General features: G+C 40.2%; 1 protein-coding gene across 1 annotated transcript in view; it reads right to left on the bottom strand.

Moving 5' to 3' along the window:
* Positions 1–12,018, bottom strand: part of LOC148944293 (phospholipid-transporting ATPase ABCA3-like) — a 233,259-nt gene that overhangs the window by 173,760 nt on the left and 47,481 nt on the right. The gene's annotated exons all lie outside the window — the stretch shown is intronic.

Raw genomic sequence — 12,018 nt, 5'->3', positions numbered from 1 at the left:
AAAATCGAAGAATACTGTTAGAGGAATTTTACCCCTTTCTAGACAATTATTTACGAAATCAACGAGGTGAATAGCACCAAAAACCAAACTGCGTCTCATTTAATAGGCCATGCTTCGTAAGATGACGATAAAGGCGTTGGTGGACCACTTTAAGTATCTTGGAGAACAAATATTGAGATTGGTCTCCAGTTACCCATATCTGACTTCAAACCTCCTTTGGACAGAGGTATTACTTTAGCTTGTTTCAAGGCATCTGGGAAGGTGCCTGTTGTCAGGGATATGTTAATAATGTGAAGCAAGGAAGGAAGTAGATACATCATTATAGCTTTAAATGTCCTTAGATTTACACCATCAATCCCAGCAGAATTTGATTTAATTTTCTTAACAATTTTTATAACCTCATCACTTGTACATTTTTCAAACCGAAACTCCAATCCTTCCCCTCGATCATCCACAAATTCATCTGAAAGAAAATTTTTTGAATCATTTCTGGCACCCTCATGAACTGAAAATCCTATTTTTGAATAAAAATGACCGAAATGATCGGTGACAACAACTTTGTCCCTTATAGACGTGCCATTAGTGTTAATACATGGAGAATGGCTGCCATTTTTACTTCTGATGAATTCATTAATAGCCTGCCACGTTGCCTTAGTATCACCCTTGTGCTCACTGAACTTTTCACTAAAATACATCTTTTTAGCATGGCGTCGCAGAAAGTTTACTCTGTTTCTTGCCTTTCTGAACTCCTCGAAATCAGTCGGATCCTGAGTGTTTAGATAGCAGATTTCTTTTATCTCTCTCACTTATGATTTGGTCAGTTATCTATGGCTTTCATGGTTCATCCTTCTTTTGTCTGCCAGCTCGTAAGGGATGCTTTTTATCATAAATTGGCTGTAAAATAGGCATGAATCTATTGTAAGCAAGGGAAGAATCATCAGTTATTTTCAACACAGTGTCCCAGCTGAGATAGCTCAGTTCCTCGGGAAATTTATTCAGGTTTTCTTTTTTAAGCGCAAGCACCATTATTTTCTTTGACCTAGTATAAATTTTTTTAAGACAAGTTAACTGAGTTACAACTGGGAGATGGTCTGAACCAGGGTGCACAATCACATCTGCTCAACTATGATTCAAATTAGCAGAACCAACGAAAACACTATCAATCAGAGTAGCCGAGTGACTTGATATTCGGGTTGGAACACAAGCTAAGGAGTAAAGATCATTTGAAATCATATAACTTAAAAAAATAATATTATCAGCGTTAAGATTTAAAAAGTTATAGTTAAAATAACCCATACATATAAAATCCAAACCCGTAGAAGAAATACCTCGAAGCAACCCATCAAAACCATCAATAAACTCATCCAGGCGAGCACTGGGTGGCTTATACACCAAAACCTTCTATCAAAATCAAAATCTTCTTTTTTTTCAACCTCAATTCCAAGAGAAAAACTTTCTATCTTAACTTCAATCCAAGCCCCCAAATCATCTCTAATTACATACTTTAAATTTTCCTTTATAAAAATCCCAATCCACTACGGTTCATAGATGTTCGGTTCCTTACTTCAAAACCTGGAAAAAAATAAGCCGAGAGGGAATGGTCAGAATTCAGAAATGTTCCGCAAACCCCTACAACATCAAATTTAGAAGAAGATTCTTCAATCAACTGGAGCAAATCAAAATACCCAGCAATTAGATGGCAATTCTAAGAACAAAGGCAAAGCGAATTGCCCCTTTCTATTTCAGATGGTCTAATATACGAACTCTCACGGAGAAGCTAAAAATTTGTAACAAGCAAATCATTACGCCAAACTTCGACCTCCAATTGACCCTTATTACAAAAAAAGACTATTCATAAGTCTTCCTAAAGATTGAGCATCATTTAACATCAAAAAGGAAAATAAAACTGACATTCAACATAGCAAAGAAGAAAAAAAACACAAAATAAATAAAACAAATGAAAGATGCAAGAAAAAAAACTAAATACACAACGAAAAAGGAAAAGAAACAAAGAGAGAGAGAGAGAAAAAAACCACACAACTAACAAACAAAATCGACTCGAAGGTTTAGAGGGTATAAGTGATCTGATTCGCACGGGATTTAAGTCACTTTACTCTCGTTTGAAAATGCGGCCGCGATCAGTACAAACATTTTTAGCACCAAATCGGTCTCTAGCCCCTTCTAGTACCGATTTCTTCACTTTAGTGAGGCATTCACGAACGAAGATACCAGATTTTGCAAGTTTCAATTTTGATTCATAAACTGTGTGAGCTATGTCTTTGTTCCCGAATTTCATCAGTACTTGAGCCACCGTACTCGGTGTTTGCGTATTTGACATGGCGTTTAAGAGTCTGAACCGATTCACCGCTGACACGTGTGTAGATGACACACTGCTGACTCCCATTCGTTGTATAACTTTGAGGACTGTTGAGCCTAGACTAGTCTCAGGATTTTGCTTTATACCAAAAAACACCAACGAATCAAGAAGCATCTCCTGTTCCAAATCATTAATTTTTTGCTCAACACTCTCAATTCTACGCTCCAGAGACTGAATCTGACTTCTCAAACTGTCTAAAAAATTTTTGTAATTTTGGAACTTCCCACTATACTCAGGGGTAATTTAGTCGTAAATTTGTGAAACAATCAGTTCCGTGTCAGCGAAGTTTTGTTGTTTCAGGCTGTCTGATTCAGCAACATTTTCTTGAACCTTTTTTTCAATGACTTTAATAATGTCTGCACGAAATTTTTCCACCTCAGCTTGTGTGGAAACAAGTTGATTGAGAGTTGAGGCATAGCTTGAAACAGTAACCGTTTTACTCGATACTTTCCCATCTCTTTTCCTGACAAATTCAAGGTAAATTTCTGGATTGCTCTCGTTTTCCCGAAAGGCGTGATTTACGCCCTTCTGTGTTTGCTTTGAAGCGTCGGAATAATAATCTTCAACAGATACAAGATTCTCAGCTATCAATACATGAAAATCACGAGATCCGTAGCAAAAAACGGTAAAATTAAGTATACATTCTTTTGACTTAATAACATTTACAATACGTACTGGCCAAAGTGGATTTCCTTTGAACTGCGCCAAAGCTAAGTCCCCCTTCTTGAATTCCGCCATTTTGAAAACAATGACCCCAAAAAAATTATATAAAAATGATCCCAAAAGAAACTTATCTTAACGGGGGCAGACCCACGGAAACAGTGGCGATCACCTTTATTAGATTGGTGGCCCCTTGGAGTGAATTTCATAAAATTCTGTAGTTTAAAATCCAAAATCAGGAATCGTACGCACGTCCACCAGTGCTATAATGTTTATCCAAAGAATGAAAAGTCACTTGTAACTGTAATTCTTTATAGAGTATTGTGACACTTCCGTAATCACTGAGTTAATTATGTTTTCAAGCTCAAAGAAACCAGTTCAAATAGATGTTCACGCTTTGAAATCAAGATTGTGACATTTGAAAAAAAGACGGTATCTTTTAAGAATATTCTAAGACATATTGGACAAAAAAGTCTGCTGTTCAGCCAAAAGAGTTCAGCCCAGGATTCCAGCTCAAACAAGGTACCACATATCTAATACTCTGTTGAAAAGATGGCGTTAGAAGTACACGGTGTTGAAGAACCATCGTCCCTTTTTATCATCTCATCATACTGTTTAAAAATCCTTAAACCCATCAAGTTCGGACAAAATTTAACATGTTTAACATTCTACTCGGAAGCTGGAAGGGGGATGGGGGTTTTTAGAAGGCAAAAATTTGGTATTTTTCTATATACTGGGAATTGGGATTCAGCCGGATGGTTTAGGATTTAGGACCAGATCACTATTTAGTTCGTTATATCATAAGTTTATTTTTCAATTTTTTGCTCCTGATATTTATTGCAGTAATTAAGTTGTCAGCCGCTCAAGAATTCAAAATAATACCTCTTAGGAACTACCTTTTGAAAAAAAAACTTGTTTCATATACTTTGATTAGCTCACCAGTGTTCATTGATAAGCGTTAAAACAAAAAAGTACATCGGTCTTAGTTCAAAAGCGGATTTCGTTACCCCGGTTATCTTTTTAACTTCACTACTAAGTTTTGTTAAGGTCGAAAAAGCCCTTCTGGCAGATTTTATGATGGTAAAAATTTAAAGGTCTCTTTCCACGAAAAAGGACAAGAACGGGTAAAAACCCTTCCCCAATTAAACACAAATAGGACTCAAGCTCAAAATGCAATTCGGTTGAGGTCAGATAGTCCTGTTCTGATAGACTTGTTGACGACAAGAATTTAGTTATTCCTTCAGCGCAAAGGTCATATTAGGCCCAGATCTACAAAATGAGTAATTACGACAATAGCTCTCAATTCACATCAGGTTTGATTGAGACATAAACATCATCTCATGTCTTAATGATGTAAGTGAAAGGATCCTGTCTCGGTCCTGTGTCCAAAAACCCAAGGAGGACAACTGGACTATTTATTATTACATCCCACAAATTCTAATTAAGCTCTGATGCTTTAATTGTTCTGATGACAAGAATCCATGGGCTGGTATTAATCCCCCCCTCCCCACAGGGGTTGACTTTGACATAGACCTCAGAAAAGTAGACCGGAACACTTGTCTGTATTACTTTCGCCTGTTTATTCGAGGACCAATAGCCGTTTCTGTTACATGTCTTAATGACAATGACTTTGTGGTATTCCCGGCCAGTAGGGTGTACATATGGAATTTGCTCCCTTTACGTTTTTTCCGGTGCTATTTGGGGAGATTACGTTCCATGGCACCTTTCCAAGGCAGATTACCAGACTGGTTATTTGGCAAGGTATAATGTGGTCAAACATGTTTTGAGAGTATGCAGTTTGTTATTAAAAAATTGGACACTACAATCAGAATTGTTTGATTGACATTTAAAAAGGGGTAATGAGATTTGCAAATTGGAGTGTAGGATTTGCGAATTTGATCCTATTAAGGATTGACTTGAAATAAAAATTTTTAACTAGAAATGGCTGTGAAGTGTTTTCGGGGAGATGGGGTCATTGTGTACTGTATAATACACAAGTGATGTTTGGACAGTGTTGTCAATTTAAAATAGTTTAACGTTATACTATATGAAGAAGTTGAAACTAAGAGGGGTGTAGATGACAAGAAAAGAATTGTAATAACGAATAGCTTTACTTCTTCGAAGTGTTCCGTATAATACATAAGTGGTGGGGTGATGGCAGAAGGATCTCTTTGGGTTGTTTGAGTCTTTTCGGTCTGTGTTTGTCTCTTTGGACTGTTTGCGTCTCTTTAGACTGTTTATGTTCCTTTGGGCTATGTGTGTCTCTTTGTGCTGTTTGAATCTTTTTGGTCTGTTTGTGTCTCTTTGGGCTGTTTGAGTCTTTTTGGTCTGTAGAGCGAGGATTCCCCCATTGGTTCCTGGCAGTAGGCTACGCATACCAAGTTGAAAATTTGACAGAATGAGGTATTTGATGTGGGACTTGAACTAAATCACAATACACTATGTGCACGCAGATTTTCAAAATGGCATATCTCAAAAAGGGATTTGTGTATCAAGTTGGAACTTTCAGAGAGTGCTTAAAGGGAAAGTCAATTCACCAAAAGGAAATATGTGCACGCTCAGGCCTGGATAAAAGGGTTAAAGTGATTAGCACTTAAGAGCGAGGATTACCCCAGTGGTTCCTGGCACTAGGCTACGCATATCAAGTTGAAAATTTGACAGAATGAGGTATTTGAGGTGGAACTTGAACTAAATCAAAATACACTATGTGCACGCAGATTTTCAAAATGGCATATCTCAAAAAGGGATTTGTGTATCAAGTTGGAACTTTCAGAGAGTGCTTAAACGGAAAGTCAATTCACCAAAATGAAATATGTGCATGCTCAGGCCTGGATAAAAGGGTTAAAGTGATTAGCAATTACGAGCGAGGATTCCCCCATTGGTTCCTGGCACTAGGCTACGCATATCAAGTTGAAAATTTGACAGAATGAGGTGTTTGAGGTGGAACTTGAACTAAATCAAAATACACTATGTGCACGCAGATTTTCAAAATGTTATATCTCAAAAAAGGATATGTGTATTAAGTTAGATTTTTCAGAGAGTGCTTAAAGTAGAATTCCATTCACCAAAAAGGAAGAATGTGCACACACAGACCTGGACAAAGGTGTAAAGTCATAAGCAATAAAAAGCGATGGTTCCTCCGGAGGTTCCTGGTAGTAGGCTATGCATATCAAGTTGAAAATTTGACAGAATGAGGTATTTGAGGTGGAACGTGAACTAAATCAAAATACACTATATGCACGCAGATTTTCAAAATGACATATCTCAAAAAGGGATTTGTGTATTAAGTTGGAACTTTCAGAGAATGCTTAAAGGGAAAGTCAATTCACCAAAAGGAAATATGTGCACGCCCAGGCCTGGATAAAAGGGTTAAAGTGATTAGCAATTACGAGCGAGTATTCCCCAACTGGTTCCTGGCAGTAGGCTACGCATACCAAGTTGAAAATTTGACAGAATGAGGTATTTGAGGTGGAACTTGAACTAAATCAAAATACACTATGTGCACGCAGATTTTCAAAATGGCATATCTCAAAAAGTGATTTGTGTATTAAGTCGGAACTTTCAGAGAGTGCTTAAAGGGAAAGTCAATTCACCAAAAGGAAATATGTGCACGCTCAGGCCTAGATAAAAGGATTAAAGTTATTATCAATTACGAGCGGGGATTCTCCCATTGGTTCCTGGCACTAGGCAACGCATACCAAGTTGAAAATTTGACAGAATGAGGTGTTTGAGGTGAAACTTGAACTAAATCAAAATACACTATTTGCAGGCAGATTTTCAAAATGGCATATCTCAAAAAGGGATTTGTGTATTAAGTTGGAACTTTCAGAGAGTGCTTAAAGGGAAAGTCAATTCACCAACAGGAAATATGTACGCGCTCAGGCTGGGGATGAGTTGCAAGGGAGTTGAGTTGCACGGAGGGTTCAGTTACATGGGGGGTTCAGTTAAAGGGGGTATAGTTAAATGGGGTTGAGTTGCACGGGAGTTGAGTTGCACGAGGGTTCAGTTGCACAGGGGTTCAGTTACATGCGGGTTCAGTTACACGGGGTTTAGTTAAATGTGGTTGAGTTACATGGGGGGTTGAGTTGCACGAGGGTTCAGTTAAAGGGGGGTTCAGTTGCACGGGGGTTTGAGTAATTCGTAAGGGATTTGAGAGACTCAGTTGTAATGTATTTTCATAATTTTCGTACAAGAAACTAGAGTTTACGACCAAAAACCCATTTTAGGTCAGATTTTAATGTAATAGTTCTATTTTTCGATCAGAAAAAAGACTAAAGTTTCAGATATGAACCAGCGAATTGTATTAACTATAATTTTCTTACATCTTTGGAAATCCTTAACGATAACAAACATGTTTTCGACCAGATGGGTTTTCGAAAGCACGTTCAGCATGGCGTGCGCTATTTTTTTTTTTTATCATGAACCCTATAGAGACCAATTTGATCAACTTGGAGAAAGTTCAAATAGAATCGTTACTGATATTGATATTAGTGCGTAAAATACAAACTGACAAAAAATATCTAGAACTTTTTTTTCTTATAGCCTTGACTTTGAAGACATTTCTTCATCTTAATTGGCTTTAGAAAAATCATGCAAAATAAAACTAGTGAAATAATTTAGGTCATATGATAAATTTAATTTTTTTTTTTTTATGCAGTAGTTTTTTAGTAAGGACACTCGATATCCTAAAAGTGTCTGATTAAATCTTTTACCTTGAGCATCGATGTTGTTAGCAGAATTTAAAAAAGGATCATTTATGAGTGCTGGCGTATCTGATGAAATAATTTAGGTCGTATGATAAATTTAATTTTTTTTTAATACAGTAGTTTTTCAGTAAGGACATTCGATATCCTAAAAGTGTTTGATTCAAACTTTTACCTTGAGCATCGATGTTGTTAGCAGAATTTCAAAAGGATCGTTTATGAGTGCTGGCGTATATGATGAAATTATTTAGATCGTATGATAAATTTAATTTTTTTTTTAATTCAGTAGTTTTTAAGTAAGGACACTCGATATCCTAAAAGTGTTTGATTCAAACTTTTACCTTGAGCATCGATATTGTTAGCAGAATTTCAAAAGGATAGTTTGTGAGTGCTGGCGTATCTGATGAAATAATTTAGGTCGTATGATCAATTTAATTTATTTTTTTAATGCAGTAGTTTTTCAGTAAGGACACTCGAGACAACACGCACACAGAGAGAACACACACACACAGATATGAAAAACACATAGAGACGACACACGCATAGAGACAACACACACACACAGAGACGACACCCACACAGAGACGACACACACACACACACACACAGAGATGACACACACACAGAGAGACGACTTACTCAAAGTGACGACTTACACATAGAGACGACAATCACACAGAGACGAGACACATAGAGAGACGACACACACACAGAGAGACGACAAACACACAGAGACAACACACACACACAAAGAGACGACACACACACACACACAGATACGAAATACACAAAGAGACGACACACGCACAGAGACGACACACACACACACAGGGCCAACTCACGCACAGAGAGGACAAACACACAGAGACGACAGACACAAAGAGACGACTCACACTCAGAGAGGACAAACACACAGAAATGACACACACAGAGAGACGACACACACACACAAAGAGACAACACAGACACAGAGACGACACAAACACACAGAGACGAAACACACACACACACAGACCACACATACACAGAGGCGACACACACATAGAGACGACAAAACATACAGAGAAGACACAAAAACAGAGACTACAAACTCACATAGAGACGACACACACACACACACACACAAAGACAACAAACACAGAGAAAACACACTTAAAGAGACAACACACGCACAGAGACGACACACACACGAACAAAGACACCAAGCACAGAGACAACACGCACACAGAGACAACGCACACAGACACAGAGACGACACGCACAGAGACGATAGACACACACAGAGACGACAACACAAAGAGTGAAGACACACGCACAGAGACGACACTCACACAGAAACAGCAAACACACACACACAGACAGAGACGAAACGCACATAGAGATGACACACGCACAGAGACGACATACACACAGACGCGACAACACATAGAGAGACGACACACGCACAGAGACGACACACACACACACACACAGAGACGATACACGCACAGAGAGGACACACACACACACAGAGACGAAACACACATAGAGACGACACATGCACAGGGACGATACACACACAGAGACAACACACACACAGAGACGACACACACATAGCGACGACACACGCATAGAGACGACACACACAGAGACGACACACACACAGAGAGAAGACACACGCACAGAGACGACGCACACACACACACACACAGAGACGACACATACACAGAGATGATACACACATACAGAGACGAAACACCCATTGAGATAGCAGATTTATAGAGACGATACACACACAGAGTCAACACACACAGAGAGACGATACACACACAAAGAAATGAAACATGCACATACAGACTACTCACACGCAGAGACGACACACACACACAGATCCGACACATACAGAGAGACCACACACACATAGATACCACACACACACACAGAGACAACAACCACACAGAGACAACACACACACAGAGAGACGTCACACACAGAGAGACGACTAACACATAGAGACGACACATACACAGAGACGAAACACACACAGAGACGAAACAAACAGAGAGACATAACACACAAATAGAAGACACACAGACAGTGACGAAACACAAATAGAGACGACACACGCACAGATACTAAACACACACACAGAGTAAACACACACACAGAGTCGACAAACACACAGATACGACAGACACAAAGAGACGACTCACACATAGAGAGGACAAACACACAGAAACGACATCACAGAGACGATACAAAAACACAGAGATGAGACACACACACACAGAGACGAAACACACATAGAGACGACACATTCACAGGGACGATACACACACAGAGACAACACACACACACAGAGACGACACACACATAGCGACGACACACGCACAGAGACGACTCACACACACAGAGACGAAACACACACAGAGAAGACACACACATAGCGACGACACACGCACGGAGACGACACACACAGAGACGACAAACACACAGAGAGAAGACATACGCACAGAGACGAAACACAGACACACACACACACACAGAGACGAAACACACACAGAGATGATACACACATACAGAGACAGAACACCCATAGAGACGACACACGCACAGAGACGATACACACACAGAGTCAACACACACGGAGAGACGAGACACACACACAGAAATGACAAACAAACATAGAGACGACACACACAAAGAGACGACACACATACAGATACGACACATACACAGAGACTAAACGCGCAGAGATACAACACACACACACAGAGAATACACACACACAGAGACAAAACACACACACACAGAGAGACGAAACACACACAGACACGACACACACAAAGTGACGACTTACACATAGAGACGACACACACACACAGAGACGACACACACACACAGAGACGACAAACACACAGAGACGACACACATAGAGAGATGACACACACACACACACAGAGACGACACACACACACAAAGAGACGACACACACACAGATACGAAACACACAAAGAGACGACACACGCACAGAAAACACTCAAAGTGACGACTTACACATAGAGACGACACACACACAGAGAGGACACACGCACAGAACACACTCAAAGTGACGACTTACACATGGAGACGACACACACACACAGAGACGACACACACACAGAGACGACACACATAGAGAGATGACACACACACACACACACAGACGACAAACACACAAAGAGATTACTCACGCATAGAGACGACACACACACACAGAGGCCACTCACACAGAGAGAGTACAAACACACCGAGACGACAGACACAAAGAGACGACTCACACATAGAGAGGAAAAACACCCAGAAACGACACAAACACACACACACACACAGAGACGACAGACACAAAGAGACAACTCACACATAGAGACAACAGACACACAGAGACAACAGACACACAGAGACGAAACACACATAGAGACGACACATGCACAGGGACGATACACACACAGAGACAACACACACACACACACACACACACACACATACACACACACATACACAGAGGCGACACACAGAGAGAGAGGACAGACATACAGAGAAGACACAAAAACAGAGACGACACACCCCCAGAGACGACACACACACAAATACGAAACACACATAGAGACGACACACACAAATAGAGACAGCACACACACACACACACACACACACACACACACACACACACACACACACAAACACACACACACACACACACACACACACACAGACACACACACACACACACACACACATACACAGAGAGAGAGAGAGAGAGAGACGACACACGCACATAGAGACAGCACAGACACAGAGACGACAGACACACACAGACGACACACACACAGAAACGAGACATACACAGAGGCGACACACACACACACACACAGAGAGAGAGAGAGGACAAACATACAGAGAAGACACAAAAACAGAGACGACACACACACAGAGACGACACACACACAAATACGAAACACACACAGAGACGACACACACAAATAGAGACAGCACACACACACACACACACACACACACACACACACACACACACACACACACACACACACACACACACACACACACACACACACACACACACACACACACACACACACACACACACACACACACACACACACACACACACACACACACACACACACACACACACACACACACACACACACACACACACACACACACACACACACACACACACACACACACACACACACACACACACACACACACACACACACACACACACACACACAC

This window comes from Artemia sp. Qi Xiang Cuo, chromosome 14, assembly GCF_049724085.1.
Source record: "Artemia sp. Qi Xiang Cuo chromosome 14, ASM4972408v1, whole genome shotgun sequence".
Lineage (NCBI taxonomy): Eukaryota > Metazoa > Arthropoda > Branchiopoda > Anostraca > Artemiidae > Artemia > Artemia sp. Qi Xiang Cuo.
Note: the sequence above shows the minus strand (reverse complement) of the source record. Positions and strands in the feature narration are given on the sequence as shown.